Genomic DNA, 22,809 nt, shown 5'->3' on the forward strand with positions numbered 1-22,809 from the left:
CCAAAATCAATTGAGTTTCAAAATTTTGCGTACAAATAATTGATAGATTAGGATCATCACTATTTATTTCCTTTCAAACAATGCATATTGCCTGGCATCCCGCTGATACACTGCATTTCCATTTTATTTAATTGCATTTTATTTTTAGCCATAGACCCTGAACAAGCATGCACAGCAGATGTTTCTAACTGAAGTCTGACTGGATTGGCCACATGCTTGTTTCAGGTGTGCAAAGCAGACACCATTTCAGCCAAAGAGGTCAGCAGGACAGCCAGGCAACTGGCATTGTTTCAAAGGAAATAAATATGGCAGTAGACTCCATATACCTCTCACTTTATCAGGAATAGAGTGTTGGATCCAGTCCTCTGATGCAGGTTCTTTTTTTTTTCTTTTCCACAACTATCCTCAAATCCTACCAACACATGTTTTTGGTAACCTTTCATGTCCACGGGTGGAGTCATCAGTTACTTAGCATTGTAATTAACAACTTGTGTGGACATCCATGACATTTCCCCTGGACCTTGATAACATATTGCAATTGGGGGGAATTTCACAGACTTTAATTTGGTTATACAGATGTTATAAAGAAAGTAGATTCAAAAGGCAATACAAGATAGAATTAAAATCGTCTTTGAGAGTCTGAAAGGCTTAGCACCTTCATCAAGTTTTTATTACTTTTAACATTTTTGTTGGAGAAATTACAATCTTTCTATACCTGACTGTTATGGGCATAACAAAAAAGGAAGTGAGAATCTCCACAAAAATGGACACCAAAAGCAATAATAAACTGCCTGTGGTTCTAACCCTAACCCACTATGACTTCACTGAAAAAAAGGCGTTGGATTTGAATTTAATGGGTAACTGGAGTAAATTAAAATAGTGCCAATCCTACCTTGAACTTGAGTCTGCTCTCCCCTTTTTCACTTTTTTGTTGTAGGAGTTAACCTCCTGAGCGGTCAGGACGAGCTCAGCTCGTCCATCACCGCCGGAGGCTGCCGCTCAGGCCCTGCTGGGCCGATTTTTATCAAATAAAGTGCAGCACACGCAGCCGGCACTTTGCCAGCCGCGTGTGCTGCCTGATCGCCGCCGCTCTGCGGCGATTCGCTGCGAGCAGCGGCGAAAGAGGGCCCCCCTAGCCGCCTGAGCCCTGCGCAGCCGGAACAAAAAGTTCCGGCCAGCGCTAAGGGCTGGATCGGAGGCGGCTGACGTCAGGACGTCGGCTGACGTCGATGACGTCACTCCGCTCGTCGCTATGGCGACGATATAAGCAAAACAAGGAAGGCCGCTCATTGTTTATTCTGGGCGCCGGAGGCGATCGGAAGATCGCCTCCGGAGCGCCCTCTAGTGGGCTTTCATGCAGCCAACTTTCAGTTGGCTGCATGAAATAGTTTTTTTTTTATTTAAAAAAAACCCTCCCGCAGCCACCCTGGCGATTTAATCAGAACGCCAGGGTGGTTAATAAAACCCAGTGCTTTAAATCCTAGCCTCTATGCATTCAGATGGAACCAGGCTGCAGCTCAGTTGTTCCTGACATCTTGGATTAGAACTCCTGTGTGGCTGTGATAAACACTGCTTACAGCAGAGAAGAGATAAGAAGTCTATGATGTCATTAAAGAAAACCAGTAACTAAAAAAAATCCTATCGAGGCTTCCCCCATCCTCTTGTGTCCCACGGCGGTCTCGCTGCGCCCCTCCAAACAGCGGAGATGTAAATGTTTACCTTCCCAGCTCCAGCGCAGGCACAGTATTGGCTCGCCAAGATAGGCGGAAATAGCCGATCGCTGTCTGGCCGCTCTACTGCGCAGGTACAAGTCTACTGCTCCTGCGTAGTAGAGCGGACCCAACAGAGATCGGCTATTTCCGCCTATCTCCATGCTGGGAGCCACAACAGCATCACTGCTGGAGCCAAGGAAGGTAAATATATCAAACCTTCTCAGGCTTGTCCAGCCAGGTTTGCGGGACGCTTTGGCGGAGCCAGCGCTGGGTTCCCTGCAGCTACGGGGATTGGGGAAGCCTCATTGGGACCCCGAGTCTTCCCCCTCCCGAGGCGAGGACCCCCAGGGGACTTTTTTTTATTACAGAGTCTCTTTAATACCCTGTATAGTAGATGTGTGCATATAAAGAGTAGTGAGACTGTTTAGTTTTTAAACCTAGATGTTTAACACTTAAAACCAAAATAAGAATATGTGATTTTGATTTTGAGCTGTTTAGGGCTCTTACTGTAGATACAATTATTAATCACATTTTGAAGTCTTTGTATATGCAGAATTTCTGTTATTTGTACTATTAAAAAGTCTTATGCTGGGAATACACCATAAGTTTTTTCAGCAGATAATTTCTGACATGTCCGATCTTATCTTCGATTGTTTTTCTGATCGATTTCTAATAGAAGTGAATGGAAATAGATAAGAAAAGATAAGAGAATTGAGCGGGAAATCGACCGGAAAATTGAATCGACAATCGATCGTATGGAAGATCGACTGAAAAAACACATCGTGTGTACCCAGCATTATTTAGAATGAGTGTCTTAAAGCGGTATTGTCACCATAAAAATCAAATTTCAACAGCAACTGGTCTGAGTGTATTGAGTGATAAAGATGCTAATCCTGCATTCAAAACTTGCAAAACTTTTTCTGCTGTTATGGTTTGTAGTTATCACATACTTTAGGAGCACTGGCCCTCGTGCCAAACAGTGCCAAAGAGTTGAATGCTGGGTGTTCTTTTTATCTATAATATATACTTCCTCTTCCATTTATTTCCCTGACTAGCTGCTAATCAGAAACACCCTCTGATTACTTGTGTTTACAAGCAAGGCTGAGGTGACTCAGTGATTGGATGTGTAAATAAAAAAAAGACAGTGCAGTTGTTAGTATACACCTCAGTGGGAGTGTCTGAAGACTCTGGGAGGAGGGCAGCTAATGAATACACAATGAGCAAGAGAAGGGAGGGGGGAAAACAAGAGTCAGGGAGGAAATTATGTCAGCATTAGCTTGGCAAGATGGCCACTGCCTAGAATAGAATTTTCTGCTTTTCCTTTTTAAAATTCACAGGAATCATTACATGGATAGCACAATACATCTGTTATGTAAGTAGAAGTAGTATTTATCTACTTATATATGTGTTTTTTATTTCTAGGTTAGCATGGGTGTCGCTTGTTCTTTAAGAGGTTCCAAGTCATGGCTTAGGTTCTGTAAGGGCTGTGATGTCCTCCTTCTGTGCTGAAGTAATTGTCACTGGTCTTACACCTATAAAACATATACAAGAATATGAAAGGTTGCATGTAACATGTGGCTGGATAGTGTACTTGTTAAGTTATTTAAAGTGAACCTTAAAGGGTAACTGAAGAGAGAGGTATATGGAGGCTGTCATGTTTATTTCCTTTTAGACAATACCAGTTGCCTGGCAGCCCTGCTGATCCTCTGCCTCTAAAACTATTAGCCATAGCCCCTGAACAAGCATGCAGCAGATCAGGTGTTTCAGTGGCTCAGACTTATAAGTCTGATCTGACAAGACTAGCTGCATGCTTGTTTCTGGTTTTAATCAGATACTACTGCAGAGAAATAGACCAGCAGGGCTGCCAGGCAACTGGTATTGATTAAAAGGAAATAAACATGACAGCCTCCATATACCTCTCTCTTCAGTTCCCCTTTAACTGAAAGATAAAAAAAAAAGTATTTCACTTACCTGGGGCTTCTACCAGCCCCCTACAGCCGCCCTGTGCCCTCGCCGGCCTGAAACGATGCTCTGGTCCCTCGTCATGGCTAATTTTTGCTTTTGGTCCACTGGCCAATCGCTGGTCCACTGCGCCTGCATGGCCCTGGCTGCACGCACCCTCGCTCATGCTCATGTTGCCATTGCAGTCCTGCACATGTGTAGTAATAAAAATGAGACGCACAGTACGAGGACACGCACGACCAGGCTCACGCAGGTGCAGTGGAGCAACAACTGGCCAGGAGCCGAAAATGAAAATTAGCTGCAGCGGGGACCGGAGCATCCTTCCAGGACAGCAAGATCACAGGTTGTCTTTAAAACAGAAGATGAAAAATGATCTCCTAGAAGATAACTTGAACTTCCAAAATTGTTCTGTTTCAAAAATTAAAATGTACAGATTTGGATAATGGACATTCTTGGTAAGGGCGTAGTAATAGGGGGTGAGGAGGTTGTGATGGCATTGGGGCCCTTGGGCCAGAGGGGCCTTCCTTTAAACACAGTATTAGCTCTCTATTGGTCCTGTGCTCATAATAATCACTTCTATAGATACTTTGACAGTGGTAACCATTAACAAGCTGTTCCCCATTCCCTTCTTGCACCTCTGACGCTGTAGTTGCCATTTGCAGGTTTTGGTGCGGCTAATAAATTGTTATGTATAGAGTGCCCTAGTGGGCCCCAATGTAAAACTTGCATCGGGGCCCACAGCTCCTTAGCTACGCCACTGATTCTTGGGCTTGCTGCACTCAAACCGGAAGTGGTGGCAAGGCCATTTCTAGCCTGTTTGGCACTGTGGGCAAAACACTCCTTGTCATCTCCCTCTCTCCACAGCACTACCACTACCATCACCACACATACATTAATGCACAAAAAGCACTTATTTTCTTAAAAAGTTGATTATGCAATTAATTTCTTAACTATTGGCAACAAAAGAGAGTACAGCCCTAAGGGAACAATGTCAAAATTCTGCCCAAAGTGTCAATATTCAATGTGCCCACCACTATTTTACAGCACTGCCTTAACACTCTTGGGCATGGAGTTTCCGGGAGTTTCCGAGATTGCCACTGGAATTTTCTTCTACTCCTCCATGAGGACAAGGCTGATGGATGCTAGAGACCTTACTCTACTGAACCTTCCATTTGAGGATGCCCCACAGATGGTCAACAAGGTTTAGGTCTGGAGACATACTTGTCCAGTCCTGCATCTTTATCCTCACTTTTTTTTTAATTTGTATGCTTGGCACTGTATAAAGAAAACAAGGAAAACCATTTTATTTATATGCTTGACACTGTATGTACACGTTTATCTCATAATGTCACATGTCAGCTCAGGTACACGTTAACTTCCCATGACCAGGCCAGAAATGCCAACATAGGCACACTAATACAAGAAAACATGTATATTGAAGGCCATTGCGAACATTCCCCAGCACCAGTAGCAATTCCTCTTCAGAGCAGTGGGCTCAAGTCCTGTGAAGCTGTTTTGAGACAAATGGGCAGAATTATTTTTCACAAGCATGCACTATTTACCTTGGGGGCATGGGGTGAAGGGGGAAACAGGTGCAAATCATTTCAGAAACTGAACATACACTTTACATTAGCTAGCCGACAGGTGTGTTTTGATTGCATTCTACATCTTTTCTCTGTGACACTTTCCTAGTTGCTGGATCTGGTACATGTTTCCAAAGAACTCATTTTCACCTCATGTTGGATGCATAGTAATTCTGTACTGAAGCAATCTCAAATGCATAAACTTTTATGTGTGGAGTATTTAGCAAGACTCTGTGAAGACAAAAAAAATGCTTTTCAAGAGCTGGAATCACATCATTGTTTTCTTCCCCATGGCTGTTGGTCAAAACAGGAACATAGTGTATTATTACTAGTACTAGTAAAAAGGCCCGCCCGTTAAAAAACGGGTGCTAGGTCACAGCCACTACCCCCCACACTGCGCGCACATACGCATTCCACTTGCTTGTTCCCCACCACTGTCTGAACTATATGCACACAGGGAGCTGCTTGCTTGGCAGTTGGAGAAAGCTGTTATTTCCCACAATGCAGTGTGAACCTCTGGGAACCACACACAGCAAACTATCAGGTCCCACCCTGTGTCCTAACTGCCCTGGCTGCACACATTCTCAGTACAAAAAAGACAGGGACACACAGACTGGGAAACAGGATGACGCAGGGACAGTTAGGTTTTATTATAGAGGATGACCACCACTCACACAGTATATAGGAACCATTATCACCTTCCCTTGCAGTTTCATTATCATATGTTTAATGATTTTTCATACAGATCTTTTTTTTTTTCATCCAGATTTTTTGAACGATATTAACCTTCATCTACCTTTGTTTTTTTTTTTCTTTTAAATGGCTTATTGTCCTTAGTAAGTTTTACAAAATTGCCCTTTCTTAACTACTTTCGGACCAAGGTGATTGGAATCTATGCCCTGTTTTAGTGGGCTCCTGGCTGGCAGAATGTAGATTTCAATTACCGTCCGCAGCGCGCATTCGCCGTTTCCGTCGCTCCACGCCAATTGCGCCACTGAAACCCAACGTTTCTCACCACAGCTCAAAGGCTCTGCCTGTGTCTATGACGGCAGAGCCATGTGAGCTGCTCAGGAGCTGATTTCATTGGCTCCTGGCCGTGTCTATCAATGTAAGCCGCTCCCATTGGCTCACATTGATAGACACGGTCAGGAGCCAATGAAAGCGACTCCTGACCGGCTCACATGACCCTGCCGTCGTAGAGACGGCATAGTCTATGTCCTGAGGATCCCGGCATGCAGCGCTGATGGAGGTTGCGGCGAGTATGCGCGGCGATTCGTCAGGATTCTGTCGTTCTTGTACCAGCGGTCTCTGGTCCTTAAGGGGACAGAGACCGCTGGTACTTAAGTGGTTAATGATCTTTACAGACAGTTTACCTAACATATCCTGTTGTAATTCATCAGGCTCACAGAAATACTGTTCTTAGGCTCAATCCACAATGGCTTCATTCACTAAGACCTGTACAGTAAAATTGTCATGTTCAGTAATTTACCTCATACAGTAAAAAAATACATTTTTTGAGTGCGTATTCACTATGATTTTCAGACATGCATTAATACCGTAAATTATCAAAAAATCTTCATGAAAATTCAGTGTTCGTGAAGTTTTGAAAATTCTGTTGTTTTTGAGAAAATTGATTTTAAAAATGAAGAAAAAATGGTTTTTAAACTGTCATTTTTCTGAGTTTAAAAAACATTTTTTCTTTGCATTTTTAAAATGATTTTTTACAAAAACGATAAGGCATTGTTGAAAAAGTATTTTTTGGCTTGTTGTCACTATTCCCCTTAACATACTGTATGTAGCAATTTTGACAGCATGTATAGGGCTTTGCTATTAACTGCTAAAATCTGGACAAAATTATGCAAAAATTACATGAAATTACAAATGGATTGCCCAAAATCAATTGAGTTTCAAAATTTTGCGTACAAATAATTGATAGATTAGGATCATCACTATTTATTTCCTTTCAAACAATGCATATTGCCTGGCATCCCGCTGATACACTGCATTTCCATTTTATTTATTTGCATTTTATTTTTAGCCATAGACCCTGAACAAGCATGCACAGCAGATGTTTCTAACTGAAGTCTGACTGGATTGGCCACATGCTTGTTTCAGGTGTGCAAAGCAGACACCATTTCAGCCAAAGAGGTCAGCAGGACAGCCAGGCAACTGGCATTGTTTCAAAGGAAATAAATATGGCAGTAGACTCCATATACCTCTCACTTTATCAGGAATAGAGTGTTGGATCCAGTCCTCTGATGCAGGTTCTTTTTTTTTTCTTTTCCACAACTATCCTCAAATCCTACCAACACATGTTTTTGGTAACCTTTCATGTCCACGGGTGGAGTCATCAGTTACTTAGCATTGTAATTAACAACTTGTGTGGACATCCATGACATTTCCCCTGGACCTTGATAACATATTGCAATTGGGGGGAATTTCACAGACTTTAATTTGGTTATACAGATGTTATAAAGAAAGTAGATTCAAAAGGCAATACAAGATAGAATTAAAATCGTCTTTGAGAGTCTGAAAGGCTTAGCACCTTCATCAAGTTTTTATTACTTTTAACATTTTTGTTGGAGAAATTACAATCTTTCTATACCTGACTGTTATGGGCATAACAAAAAAGGAAGTGAGAATCTCCACAAAAATGGACACCAAAAGCAATAATAAACTGCCTGTGGTTCTAACCCTAACCCACTATGACTTCACTGAAAAAAAGGCGTTGGATTTGAATTTAATGGGTAACTGGAGTAAATTAAAATAGTGCCAATCCTACCTTGAACTTGAGTCTGCTCTCCCCTTTTTCACTTTTTTGTTGTAGGAGTTAACCTCCTGAGCGGTCAGGACGAGCTCAGCTCGTCCATCACCGCCGGAGGCTGCCGCTCAGGCCCTGCTGGGCCGATTTTTATCAAATAAAGTGCAGCACACGCAGCCGGCACTTTGCCAGCCGCGTGTGCTGCCTGATCGCCGCCGCTCTGCGGCGATTCGCTGCGAGCAGCGGCGAAAGAGGGCCCCCCTAGCCGCCTGAGCCCTGCGCAGCCGGAACAAAAAGTTCCGGCCAGCGCTAAGGGCTGGATCGGAGGCGGCTGACGTCAGGACGTCGGCTGACGTCGATGACGTCACTCCGCTCGTCGCTATGGCGACGATATAAGCAAAACAAGGAAGGCCGCTCATTGTTTATTCTGGGCGCCGGAGGCGATCGGAAGATCGCCTCCGGAGCGCCCTCTAGTGGGCTTTCATGCAGCCAACTTTCAGTTGGCTGCATGAAATAGTTTTTTTTTTATTTAAAAAAAACCCTCCCGCAGCCACCCTGGCGATTTAATCAGAACGCCAGGGTGGTTAATAAAACCCAGTGCTTTAAATCCTAGCCTCTATGCATTCAGATGGAACCAGGCTGCAGCTCAGTTGTTCCTGACATCTTGGATTAGAACTCCTGTGTGGCTGTGATAAACACTGCTTACAGCAGAGAAGAGATAAGAAGTCTATGATGTCATTAAAGAAAACCAGTAACTAAAAAAAATCCTATCGAGGCTTCCCCCATCCTCTTGTGTCCCACGGCGGTCTCGCTGCGCCCCTCCAAACAGCGGAGATGTAAATGTTTACCTTCCCAGCTCCAGCGCAGGCACAGTATTGGCTCGCCAAGATAGGCGGAAATAGCCGATCGCTGTCTGGCCGCTCTACTGCGCAGGTACAAGTCTACTGCTCCTGCGTAGTAGAGCGGACCCAACAGAGATCGGCTATTTCCGCCTATCTCCATGCTGGGAGCCACAACAGCATCACTGCTGGAGCCAAGGAAGGTAAATATATCAAACCTTCTCAGGCTTGTCCAGCCAGGTTTGCGGGACGCTTTGGCGGAGCCAGCGCTGGGTTCCCTGCAGCTACGGGGATTGGGGAAGCCTCATTGGGACCCCGAGTCTTCCCCCTCCCGAGGCGAGGACCCCCAGGGGACTTTTTTTTATTACAGAGTCTCTTTAATACCCTGTATAGTAGATGTGTGCATATAAAGAGTAGTGAGACTGTTTAGTTTTTAAACCTAGATGTTTAACACTTAAAACCAAAATAAGAATATGTGATTTTGATTTTGAGCTGTTTAGGGCTCTTACTGTAGATACAATTATTAATCACATTTTGAAGTCTTTGTATATGCAGAATTTCTGTTATTTGTACTATTAAAAAGTCTTATGCTGGGAATACACCATAAGTTTTTTCAGCAGATAATTTCTGACATGTCCGATCTTATCTTCGATTGTTTTTCTGATCGATTTCTAATAGAAGTGAATGGAAATAGATAAGAAAAGATAAGAGAATTGAGCGGGAAATCGACCGGAAAATTGAATCGACAATCGATCGTATGGAAGATCGACTGAAAAAACACATCGTGTGTACCCAGCATTATTTAGAATGAGTGTCTTAAAGCGGTATTGTCACCATAAAAATCAAATTTCAACAGCAACTGGTCTGAGTGTATTGAGTGATAAAGATGCTAATCCTGCATTCAAAACTTGCAAAACTTTTTCTGCTGTTATGGTTTGTAGTTATCACATACTTTAGGAGCACTGGCCCTCGTGCCAAACAGTGCCAAAGAGTTGAATGCTGGGTGTTCTTTTTATCTATAATATATACTTCCTCTTCCATTTATTTCCCTGACTAGCTGCTAATCAGAAACACCCTCTGATTACTTGTGTTTACAAGCAAGGCTGAGGTGACTCAGTGATTGGATGTGTAAATAAAAAAAAGACAGTGCAGTTGTTAGTATACACCTCAGTGGGAGTGTCTGAAGACTCTGGGAGGAGGGCAGCTAATGAATACACAATGAGCAAGAGAAGGGAGGGGGGAAAACAAGAGTCAGGGAGGATAGGATGTCAGCATTAGCTTGGCAAGATGGCCACTGCCTAGAATAGAATTTTCTGCTTTTCCTTTTTAAAATTCACAGGAATCATTACATGGATAGCACAATACATCTGTTATGTAAGTAGAAGTAGTATTTATCTACTTATATATGTGTTTTTTATTTCTAGGTTAGCATGGGTGTCGCTTGTTCTTTAAGAGGTTCCAAGTCATGGCTTAGGTTCTGTAAGGGCTGTGATGTCCTCCTTCTGTGCTGAAGTAATTGTCACTGGTCTTACACCTATAAAACATATACAAGAATATGAAAGGTTGCATGTAACATGTGGCTGGATAGTGTACTTGTTAAGTTATTTAAAGTGAACCTTAAAGGGTAACTGAAGAGAGAGGTATATGGAGGCTGTCATGTTTATTTCCTTTTAGACAATACCAGTTGCCTGGCAGCCCTGCTGATCCTCTGCCTCTAAAACTATTAGCCATAGCCCCTGAACAAGCATGCAGCAGATCAGGTGTTTCAGTGGCTCAGACTTATAAGTCTGATCTGACAAGACTAGCTGCATGCTTGTTTCTGGTTTTAATCAGATACTACTGCAGAGAAATAGACCAGCAGGGCTGCCAGGCAACTGGTATTGATTAAAAGGAAATAAACATGACAGCCTCCATATACCTCTCTCTTCAGTTCCCCTTTAACTGAAAGATAAAAAAAAAAGTATTTCACTTACCTGGGGCTTCTACCAGCCCCCTACAGCCGCCCTGTGCCCTCGCCGGCCTGAAACGATGCTCTGGTCCCTCGTCATGGCTAATTTTTGCTTTTGGTCCACTGGCCAATCGCTGGTCCACTGCGCCTGCATGGCCCTGGCTGCACGCACCCTCGCTCATGCTCATGTTGCCATTGCAGTCCTGCACATGTGTAGTAATAAAAATGAGACGCACAGTACGAGGACACGCACGACCAGGCTCACGCAGGTGCAGTGGAGCAACAACTGGCCAGGAGCCGAAAATGAAAATTAGCTGCAGCGGGGACCGGAGCATCCTTCCAGGACAGCAAGATCACAGGTTGTCTTTAAAACAGAAGATGAAAAATGATCTCCTAGAAGATAACTTGAACTTCCAAAATTGTTCTGTTTCAAAAATTAAAATGTACAGATTTGGATAATGGACATTCTTGGTAAGGGCGTAGTAATAGGGGGTGAGGAGGTTGTGATGGCATTGGGGCCCTTGGGCCAGAGGGGCCTTCCTTTAAACACAGTATTAGCTCTCTATTGGTCCTGTGCTCATAATAATCACTTCTATAGATACTTTGACAGTGGTAACCATTAACAAGCTGTTCCCCATTCCCTTCTTGCACCTCTGACGCTGTAGTTGCCATTTGCAGGTTTTGGTGCGGCTAATAAATTGTTATGTATAGAGTGCCCTAGTGGGCCCCAATGTAAAACTTGCATCGGGGCCCACAGCTCCTTAGCTACGCCACTGATTCTTGGGCTTGCTGCACTCAAACCGGAAGTGGTGGCAAGGCCATTTCTAGCCTGTTTGGCACTGTGGGCAAAACACTCCTTGTCATCTCCCTCTCTCCACAGCACTACCACTACCATCACCACACATACATTAATGCACAAAAAGCACTTATTTTCTTAAAAAGTTGATTATGCAATTAATTTCTTAACTATTGGCAACAAAAGAGAGTACAGCCCTAAGGGAACAATGTCAAAATTCTGCCCAAAGTGTCAATATTCAATGTGCCCACCACTATTTTACAGCACTGCCTTAACACTCTTGGGCATGGAGTTTCCGGGAGTTTCCGAGATTGCCACTGGAATTTTCTTCTACTCCTCCATGAGGACAAGGCTGATGGATGCTAGAGACCTTACTCTACTGAACCTTCCATTTGAGGATGCCCCACAGATGGTCAACAAGGTTTAGGTCTGGAGACATACTTGTCCAGTCCTGCATCTTTATCCTCACTTTTTTTTTAATTTGTATGCTTGGCACTGTATAAAGAAAACAAGGAAAACCATTTTATTTATATGCTTGACACTGTATGTACACGTTTATCTCATAATGTCACATGTCAGCTCAGGTACACGTTAACTTCCCATGACCAGGCCAGAAATGCCAACATAGGCACACTAATACAAGAAAACATGTATATTGAAGGCCATTGCGAACATTCCCCAGCACCAGTAGCAATTCCTCTTCAGAGCAGTGGGCTCAAGTCCTGTGAAGCTGTTTTGAGACAAATGGGCAGAATTATTTTTCACAAGCATGCACTATTTACCTTGGGGGCATGGGGTGAAGGGGGAAACAGGTGCAAATCATTTCAGAAACTGAACATACACTTTACATTAGCTAGCCGACAGGTGTGTTTTGATTGCATTCTACATCTTTTCTCTGTGACACTTTCCTAGTTGCTGGATCTGGTACATGTTTCCAAAGAACTCATTTTCACCTCATGTTGGATGCATAGTAATTCTGTACTGAAGCAATCTCAAATGCATAAACTTTTATGTGTGGAGTATTTAGCAAGACTCTGTGAAGACAAAAAAAATGCTTTTCAAGAGCTGGAATCACATCATTGTTTTCTTCCCCATGGCTGTTGGTCAAAACAGGAACATAGTGTATTATTACTAGTACTAGTAAAAAGGCCCGCCCGTTAAAAAACGGGTGCTAGGTCACAGCCACTACCCCCCACACTGCGCGCACATACGCATTCCACTTGCTTGTTCCCCACCACTGTCTGAACTATATGCACACAGGGAGCTGCTTGCTTGGCAGTTGGAGAAAGCTGTTATTTCCCACAATGCAGTGTGAACCTCTGGGAACCACACACAGCAAACTATCAGGTCCCACCCTGTGTCCTAACTGCCCTGGCTGCACACATTCTCAGTACAAAAAAGACAGGGACACACAGACTGGGAAACAGGATGACGCAGGGACAGTTAGGTTTTATTATAGAGGATGACCACCACTCACACAGTATATAGGAACCATTATCACCTTCCCTTGCAGTTTCATTATCATATGTTTAATGATTTTTCATACAGATCTTTTTTTTTTTCATCCAGATTTTTTGAACGATATTAACCTTCATCTACCTTTGTTTTTTTTTTCTTTTAAATGGCTTATTGTCCTTAGTAAGTTTTACAAAATTGCCCTTTCTTAACTACTTTCGGACCAAGGTGATTGGAATCTATGCCCTGTTTTAGTGGGCTCCTGGCTGGCAGAATGTAGATTTCAATTACCGTCCGCAGCGCGCATTCGCCGTTTCCGTCGCTCCACGCCAATTGCGCCACTGAAACCCAACGTTTCTCACCACAGCTCAAAGGCTCTGCCTGTGTCTATGACGGCAGAGCCATGTGAGCTGCTCAGGAGCTGATTTCATTGGCTCCTGGCCGTGTCTATCAATGTAAGCCGCTCCCATTGGCTCACATTGATAGACACGGTCAGGAGCCAATGAAAGCGACTCCTGACCGGCTCACATGACCCTGCCGTCGTAGAGACGGCATAGTCTATGTCCTGAGGATCCCGGCATGCAGCGCTGATGGAGGTTGCGGCGAGTATGCGCGGCGATTCGTCAGGATTCTGTCGTTCTTGTACCAGCGGTCTCTGGTCCTTAAGGGGACAGAGACCGCTGGTACTTAAGTGGTTAATGATCTTTACAGACAGTTTACCTAACATATCCTGTTGTAATTCATCAGGCTCACAGAAATACTGTTCTTAGGCTCAATCCACAATGGCTTCATTCACTAAGACCTGTACAGTAAAATTGTCATGTTCAGTAATTTACCTCATACAGTAAAAAAATACATTTTTTGAGTGCGTATTCACTATGATTTTCAGACATGCATTAATACCGTAAATTATCAAAAAATCTTCATGAAAATTCAGTGTTCGTGAAGTTTTGAAAATTCTGTTGTTTTTGAGAAAATTGATTTTAAAAATGAAGAAAAAATGGTTTTTAAACTGTCATTTTTCTGAGTTTAAAAAACATTTTTTCTTTGCATTTTTAAAATGATTTTTTACAAAAACGATAAGGCATTGTTGAAAAAGTATTTTTTGGCTTGTTGTCACTATTCCCCTTAACATACTGTATGTAGCAATTTTGACAGCATGTATAGGGCTTTGCTATTAACTGCTAAAATCTGGACAAAATTATGCAAAAATTACATGAAATTACAAATGGATTGCCCAAAATCAATTGAGTTTCAAAATTTTGCGTACAAATAATTGATAGATTAGGATCATCACTATTTATTTCCTTTCAAACAATGCATATTGCCTGGCATCCCGCTGATACACTGCATTTCCATTTTATTTAATTGCATTTTATTTTTAGCCATAGACCCTGAACAAGCATGCACAGCAGATGTTTCTAACTGAAGTCTGACTGGATTGGCCACATGCTTGTTTCAGGTGTGCAAAGCAGACACCATTTCAGCCAAAGAGGTCAGCAGGACAGCCAGGCAACTGGCATTGTTTCAAAGGAAATAAATATGGCAGTAGACTCCATATACCTCTCACTTTATCAGGAATAGAGTGTTGGATCCAGTCCTCTGATGCAGGTTCTTTTTTTTTTCTTTTCCACAACTATCCTCAAATCCTACCAACACATGTTTTTGGTAACCTTTCATGTCCACGGGTGGAGTCATCAGTTACTTAGCATTGTAATTAACAACTTGTGTGGACATCCATGACATTTCCCCTGGACCTTGATAACATATTGCAATTGGGGGGAATTTCACAGACTTTAATTTGGTTATACAGATGTTATAAAGAAAGTAGATTCAAAAGGCAATACAAGATAGAATTAAAATCGTCTTTGAGAGTCTGAAAGGCTTAGCACCTTCATCAAGTTTTTATTACTTTTAACATTTTTGTTGGAGAAATTACAATCTTTCTATACCTGACTGTTATGGGCATAACAAAAAAGGAAGTGAGAATCTCCACAAAAATGGACACCAAAAGCAATAATAAACTGCCTGTGGTTCTAACCCTAACCCACTATGACTTCACTGAAAAAAAGGCGTTGGATTTGAATTTAATGGGTAACTGGAGTAAATTAAAATAGTGCCAATCCTACCTTGAACTTGAGTCTGCTCTCCCCTTTTTCACTTTTTTGTTGTAGGAGTTAACCTCCTGAGCGGTCAGGACGAGCTCAGCTCGTCCATCACCGCCGGAGGCTGCCGCTCAGGCCCTGCTGGGCCGATTTTTATCAAATAAAGTGCAGCACACGCAGCCGGCACTTTGCCAGCCGCGTGTGCTGCCTGATCGCCGCCGCTCTGCGGCGATTCGCTGCGAGCAGCGGCGAAAGAGGGCCCCCCTAGCCGCCTGAGCCCTGCGCAGCCGGAACAAAAAGTTCCGGCCAGCGCTAAGGGCTGGATCGGAGGCGGCTGACGTCAGGACGTCGGCTGACGTCGATGACGTCACTCCGCTCGTCGCTATGGCGACGATATAAGCAAAACAAGGAAGGCCGCTCATTGTTTATTCTGGGCGCCGGAGGCGATCGGAAGATCGCCTCCGGAGCGCCCTCTAGTGGGCTTTCATGCAGCCAACTTTCAGTTGGCTGCATGAAATAGTTTTTTTTTTTATTTAAAAAAAACCCTCCCGCAGCCACCCTGGCGATTTAATCAGAACGCCAGGGTGGTTAATAAAACCCAGTGCTTTAAATCCTAGCCTCTATGCATTCAGATGGAACCAGGCTGCAGCTCAGTTGTTCCTGACATCTTGGATTAGAACTCCTGTGTGGCTGTGATAAACACTGCTTACAGCAGAGAAGAGATAAGAAGTCTATGATGTCATTAAAGAAAACCAGTAACTAAAAAAAATCCTATCGAGGCTTCCCCCATCCTCTTGTGTCCCACGGCGGTCTCGCTGCGCCCCTCCAAACAGCGGAGATGTAAATGTTTACCTTCCCAGCTCCAGCGCAGGCACAGTATTGGCTCGCCAAGATAGGCGGAAATAGCCGATCGCTGTCTGGCCGCTCTACTGCGCAGGTACAAGTCTACTGCTCCTGCGTAGTAGAGCGGACCCAACAGAGATCGGCTATTTCCGCCTATCTCCATGCTGGGAGCCACAACAGCATCACTGCTGGAGCCAAGGAAGGTAAATATATCAAACCTTCTCAGGCTTGTCCAGCCAGGTTTGCGGGACGCTTTGGCGGAGCCAGCGCTGGGTTCCCTGCAGCTACGGGGATTGGGGAAGCCTCATTGGGACCCCGAGTCTTCCCCCTCCCGAGGCGAGGACCCCCAGGGGACTTTTTTTTATTACAGAGTCTCTTTAATACCCTGTATAGTAGATGTGTGCATATAAAGAGTAGTGAGACTGTTTAGTTTTTAAACCTAGATGTTTAACACTTAAAACCAAAATAAGAATATGTGATTTTGATTTTGAGCTGTTTAGGGCTCTTACTGTAGATACAATTATTAATCACATTTTGAAGTCTTTGTATATGCAGAATTTCTGTTATTTGTACTATTAAAAAGTCTTATGCTGGGAATACACCATAAGTTTTTTCAGCAGATAATTTCTGACATGTCCGATCTTATCTTCGATTGTTTTTCTGATCGATTTCTAATAGAAGTGAATGGAAATAGATAAGAAAAGATAAGAGAATTGAGCGGGAAATCGACCGGAAAATTGAATCGACAATCGATCGTATGGAAGATCGACTGAAAAAACACATCGTGTGTACCCAGCATTATTTAGAATGAGTGTCTTAAAGCGGTATTGTCACCATAAAAATCAAATTTCAACAGCAACTGGTCTGAGTGTATTGAGTGATAAAGATGCTAATCCTGCATTCAAAACTTGCAAAACTTTTTCTGCTGTTATGGTTTGTAGTTATCACATACTTTAGGAGCACTGGCCCTCGTGCCAAACAGTGCCAAAGAGTTGAATGCTGGGTGTTCTTTTTATCTATAATATATACTTCCTCTTCCATTTATTTCCCTGACTAGCTGCTAATCAGAAACACCCTCTGATTACTTGTGTTTACAAGCAAGGCTGAGGTGACTCAGTGATTGGATGTGTAAATAAAAAAAAGACAGTGCAGTTGTTAGTATACACCTCAGTGGGAGTGTCTGAAGACTCTGGGAGGAGGGCAGCTAATGAATACACAATGAGCAAGAGAAGGGAGGGGGGAAAACAAGAGTCAGGGAGGATAGGATGTCAGCATTAGCTTGGCAAGATGGCCACTGCCTAGAATAGAATTTTCTGCTTTTCCTTTTTAAAATTCACAGGAATCATTACATGGATAGCACAATACATCTGTTATGTAAGTAGAAGTAGTATTTATCTACTTATATATGTGTTTTTTATTTCTAGGTTAGCATGGGTGTCGCTTGTTCTTTAAGAGGTTCCAAGTCATGGCTTAGGTTCTGTAAGGGCTGTGATGTCCTCCTTCTGTGCTGAAGTAATTGTCACTGGTCTTACACCTATAAAACATATACAAGAATATGAAAGGTTGCATGTAACATGTGGCTGGATAGTGTACTGGTTAAGGGCACCACTTTTGACATGGGAGACCAGGGTTCGAGTCCTGGTTAAGGTCAATATCAATTCAGTAAAGAGTTCAAGACAAAACTCCCTAACACTGCAGGGTGGCCTCTTGAGCACGTCCCAGTGGTTGCAGCTCTTGAGCGTTTTGAGTCTGACAGGAGAAAAGCACTATACAAATGTTTGTATTATTATTAATAACATGGAAATCTGTGAAAATGTGAGGCAATACAATTAGTCTCTGAATGCTTTCCAGATAATATTATTATTATTATTATTATTTAGTATTTATATAGCGCCGACATATTACGCAGCGCTGTACAGTGTATATATATATCTCGTCACTAACTGTCCCTCAAAGGAGCTCACAATCTAATCCCTACCATTGCCATAGGTCTATATTATGAAGTGTAAGTACTGTAGTCTAGGGCCAATTTTAGAGGGAGCCAATTAACTTATCTGTATGTTTTTGGAATGTGGGAGGAAACCGGAGTGCCCAGAGGAAACCCACGCAGACACGGAGAGAACATACAAACTCTTTGCAGATAGTGCCCTGGCTGGGATTCGAACCAGGGACCCAATGCTGCAAGGCGAGAGAGCTAACCACTACGCCACCATGCTGCCCGGAACGGAACACTTTTTTGTGTTAAACATAGCATTAATTTGCCTTCAGTATACCTGTGGAAAAATAAACTTATTGTGGCATCATCCTAGTTTATATACCAAGTCCTGTAAGCTTTACAGTGTGTAACCTTTTAAAAAAGGAAAGTACAACTATGGTATGCTATAGTGGTGACTGAAACAGTAGCAGACTGTTGTACCATTTTTATCTATGAGGTTAAAATACAAATGCCTCCATATCGGCAAAGATGGTGCCATCTACAAGAAGGCCAATTAGTTTGCTCAAGCTGACCTATACTGAAAGATCATGAAAGCTGCAATTGCTAACTTAGTTGTTTGTCTGGTTTTATGCGGATCCTCTAGCTTTGATACTTTCTGATCCTGATTAAGCAGTCTCCAGATAATTCTATTCATCTTACATGGGGTTATCCAGCAAACCTGCATTGGATGAATAAAAAAATGTCTCCTATCTTGGCAGCAGAGAGATGGGCAGTAGCAAGTGTGTGGAAATCAGGATCAATCCCATGTTCAACAATAAACTGGAAGACAATAGATCCAATGAGTATTTAATAAGCAGGCTGAGAGGAGAAATACAAAAATGTAATCCAGAGTGGAATTATTGTGTCTACCACGAGGTGTACTCCAAAAGTGGAGTATGCTTCCTCTCTGCTCTAAACGGTTATCCACAGGATAATAACCTTTAGTGGAGAAAATGTCATTACAATTCGTGGATACCCTAAAACAACTTGAAGTTTTAACTTGGTTTCGCATTCCTGGGAGCACATTAGGCTGAAGCCTCAGTGTTTACTTGTACTCTGCATCTTCTGATAAGATCTAATTGAACATTTTGCTTTGCCTAAACAAGCATAGAACACACAGCAGTACATTTATTGAGCAACTATTTGTGGAATTAAGCTTTTTCATTGTGTGCTGTTCAAAAATTCCGGTCCTCTTTCACCTCTTGAGCCCGTGAGTTGTTTTCACCTTAAAGAGACTCTGAAGGGAGATTAAAAATCACTTTTAAGCTTATATTCCACATGGGCATGTTTGCCCCAGCTAAAACGCCGCTATCCCGCGGCTGAACGAGGGGTCTTGACTCTTTACCCCCCACATCCCCCCCCCCCCCCGGCAAAATCCACGACCAACTTGGTCATAGATTTTGCTCTTACTGGAGGCTCTGCCTTCATGCCCCATCTATCAGTGGCGGATCTCCGGCTCACCCCCGCCCCTGTCTGTGAAGCAAGACTGAGAGGGGCGGGGAGAGGCGGCGATCAGTGCTGATAGAGGCGCTGAGAGGCAGAGCTACAGGGCTTAGCTCTGCCTATAAAGGAAGCGCTCCCCGGAGGAAGCAGGGGGGATTTTAGGGGGGTAAAGACCCCTCGTTTTGCCGCAGGATAGCGGCGTTTTAGCAGGGGCAAACATGCCCCTGTTGAATATAGGCTTAAAAGTGATTTCAGTGCTACTCCTATTCATTCACCAATAACTTTATCACTGCTAATCACACCTAAATGATCTTTATCTATTTTGCTACAAATTAGGCTTATTGGGGGTGATACTTGTTTCCAATAATTACTTTATTTTCTATGCATTTTAGAGGGAAATACAAGGACAAGATTGAAAAAATACTCATTTTTCTCCAATTCCATCCCCTATAGCAGAGTTCCCCAACCCTGTCATCAGGGCCCACCAACAGTACTTGTTTTGCAGAAAATAACAAACATGCACAGGTGAGGTAATTAGTGTCTCAGCAGAGCTGATTAGCTACCTCTGTGGATTTACACAAAATATGCACTGTTGGTGGGCCTTGAGGACAGGGTTGGGGAACACTGCCCTATAGTTTTACAATAAACAATGCTACAGATAAAATCCACACATTTTATTTGCCCATTTGTCCCGTCTATCACAACATTTACATTTTTTTATTGAAATGTTTAATAATAACATTTAAATTTTAAATGTTTTTTTTTACCCTCTCAGTAGTTACAAGCCCATATTTGCTAAAATAACAGTAATATACCCTCATTACATTCATATAAAAAAAAGCTGAGACTCTCAGGTAACTATTTATGTATTATTTTTTTTAAACCTGTCACTTTTTTTTAACAAGTGTTTGGTAACTCCAGGGTGGGGGTTAATAAGGTTATAATCTGTCGCGCCGCGCGCCCCCCCCCAGACCCCATGCGCTGCCTGGCCAATCAGTGCCAGGCAGCGCCGAGGGGTGGCCCGGGACTCCCAATGACATCAAGACGTCGCTGACGTCGGTGACGTCCTCCCGCTCCGTCGCCATGGCGACGGGGGAAGCCCTCCAGGAAATCCCGTTCTTTGAATGGGATTTCCTGATCGGAGATTGCCAAAGGCGATCAAAGCGGGTGGGGGGATGCCCTAGGCTCGCTACATGATTTAAAAAAAAACAAAATAAAAAAAAACTGCTGCGCTGCCTCCTGGTGGAAATAATCAAACCGCCAGGAGAGTTAGTGAGGATACAATAATGTAATTTCATTTGTCTGTTATAGAGGTAAAAGATTGAGATCAGTCAGTGGAATGGGGAAGGTATAAGAATACTGTTCAGTAGGTAGATATTGGTAATATGCTCAAATCTTTTTGATGATATTTCTGTTAGTTTGGTATTTGTATTTGGCTTGTGCACATTATATAAGGGCAGGTCTCACACTTTCTGTTATTGCAGGGTAATGTGCCTGGAGTTTCTGGTGTAGATAATGCACTTCTGATAATCATTTGTCTCAAATTGGGAGGTTGTCTGAAAGCAAGCAGTGGTAAATCCGGAAAAACTTCCTTCAGGCATTTGTGTTTGGGAAGTATCGGTTGCAAGGCTTTCGATATCTTCCTCAGTTTCTTTAATTTTGGGTTGTAGGTGACCACTATTAGGACTTCAATAGTTCCTCTCTAGATTTTAAAGTTGCTCTGTGTATTTGATCATCAACGATTTGTGGATGATATCCGTGATCTATGAATATATTACGTAGCGACATAAGTTCTCTGTCTCTGTTTTCTGAATTAGAACATATTCGGTTATACCTCAGAACCTGGCTGTAAACAATAGATTTTTTGGTGTGTTCCAGGTGGAAACTATTCCACATGAGGTAAATATGCCGGTCATTTGGTTTACAATATATGGATGTTGCAGAACCATTAGGAAAGCATTTACAGTAAGATACAGCAAGACTTGCAATTTGGGTGGCAGTTTCAGAACAACGTATTTACTAACCTGTTAGCAACCCCACTATATTTCAGTATGTTCCAGGTGAGATGGAAATATTTTACCACATAGTAGAAAACAATTTTTAATTAATCTACTCCAGGTGTAATGTATCACTTATGTCGTCCTTGCTGGAGTTGCTTGGAGATCTCTGGAGGTGCCCCGGTAAATCAAGCCCTCTGAGTCGCTGACAATTATTAATATCTGATGCTCAGACGTAGAAAAAAAACCTTTATTTTATTTAAACATTAGTAGCTTGCATCCTGCAGGTGTGTGCCTATAACACTACAGAATGACATTCAGACAATTAGCATTTTTTTATAATGAGGTCAGCTTTTATAATCTTTTCGTTATAGATCTTTAAATTGCATTCCATCTTCATAAAAAAAATAATGACATATATTAGAAATATATGTCATTTGGTCATTGGGGTTAATTCACAAAACAGTGTTAAGGAAGCTATCGTCAATAAAGCTTAACGGCAGTGCTGTGGAACATAATCACGTACACGGGATAATATCACTTTGCATACTTTACCGTGAGAGTGCGTTAACCAACATCCAAAGACCACATAACAAAACAAAGACAAACAAAAAACCCAAATCTAGGATTATATTTCCAAAGCATTATTAAACGTTTACATACGCAGATAGTTCAGCTAAAGTTTTACAAGCATTATGTAAGTTGTGCACTGTAACCAGTGGGGTAACAATAGCACCTGCGACACCCGTGGTAAGGGTGGTAAGGGGGCTATGGAGGGCCATTCATCCTCCATCATAACTCACAGAGAAGCACAAGCATTATCATTCATATGTTTGGGCACTTCTTGTGCCACTCTGCTAAAGCTGCAATACATACTCTGTAGCTGTAGCTGGGCTGACGTCACCTAAAGATCTGACATGCCAGCTATTTAGCAAAGTTTGAGCAACCACCAAGTGCATTGTTCTCCAACACACTACCCCGGCTGGAAGCCACTTCGTTGTGTGCTGGGTGTCTTCCCTATTCACCACTCTATGGTAAAAATTGTCTTGGTCTCTCGTATAATTTGTTATATGAGGAACATGAGGCTGCACTTGTTATATGGAGTATACCAAAGTAAGGTATCTTAAATAATGTTTACAAAAATCCTTGTAATGTATCAACAAAATGAGAACGTTACTGGTATAATAACAGCTAACAGCTTACGTACAAAATGTCTTCTATTCCATTTGTTACCCCATTTTCTTCCCACTTCAAAGATGATGGTCCTTCCTGGATTTTCTGCCATGTGGCTTTTAGAGGACTTGTACTGTATAAGTGCCTACTATGAAATCCAATATGTCAGATGGTTTTGGACATGCTATTTGTTCAGCTCTTTGGATTATATTATAAA

The sequence above is a fragment of the Hyperolius riggenbachi genome, chromosome 4, assembly GCF_040937935.1.
Source record: "Hyperolius riggenbachi isolate aHypRig1 chromosome 4, aHypRig1.pri, whole genome shotgun sequence".
Taxonomy (NCBI): Eukaryota; Metazoa; Chordata; class Amphibia; order Anura; family Hyperoliidae; genus Hyperolius; species Hyperolius riggenbachi.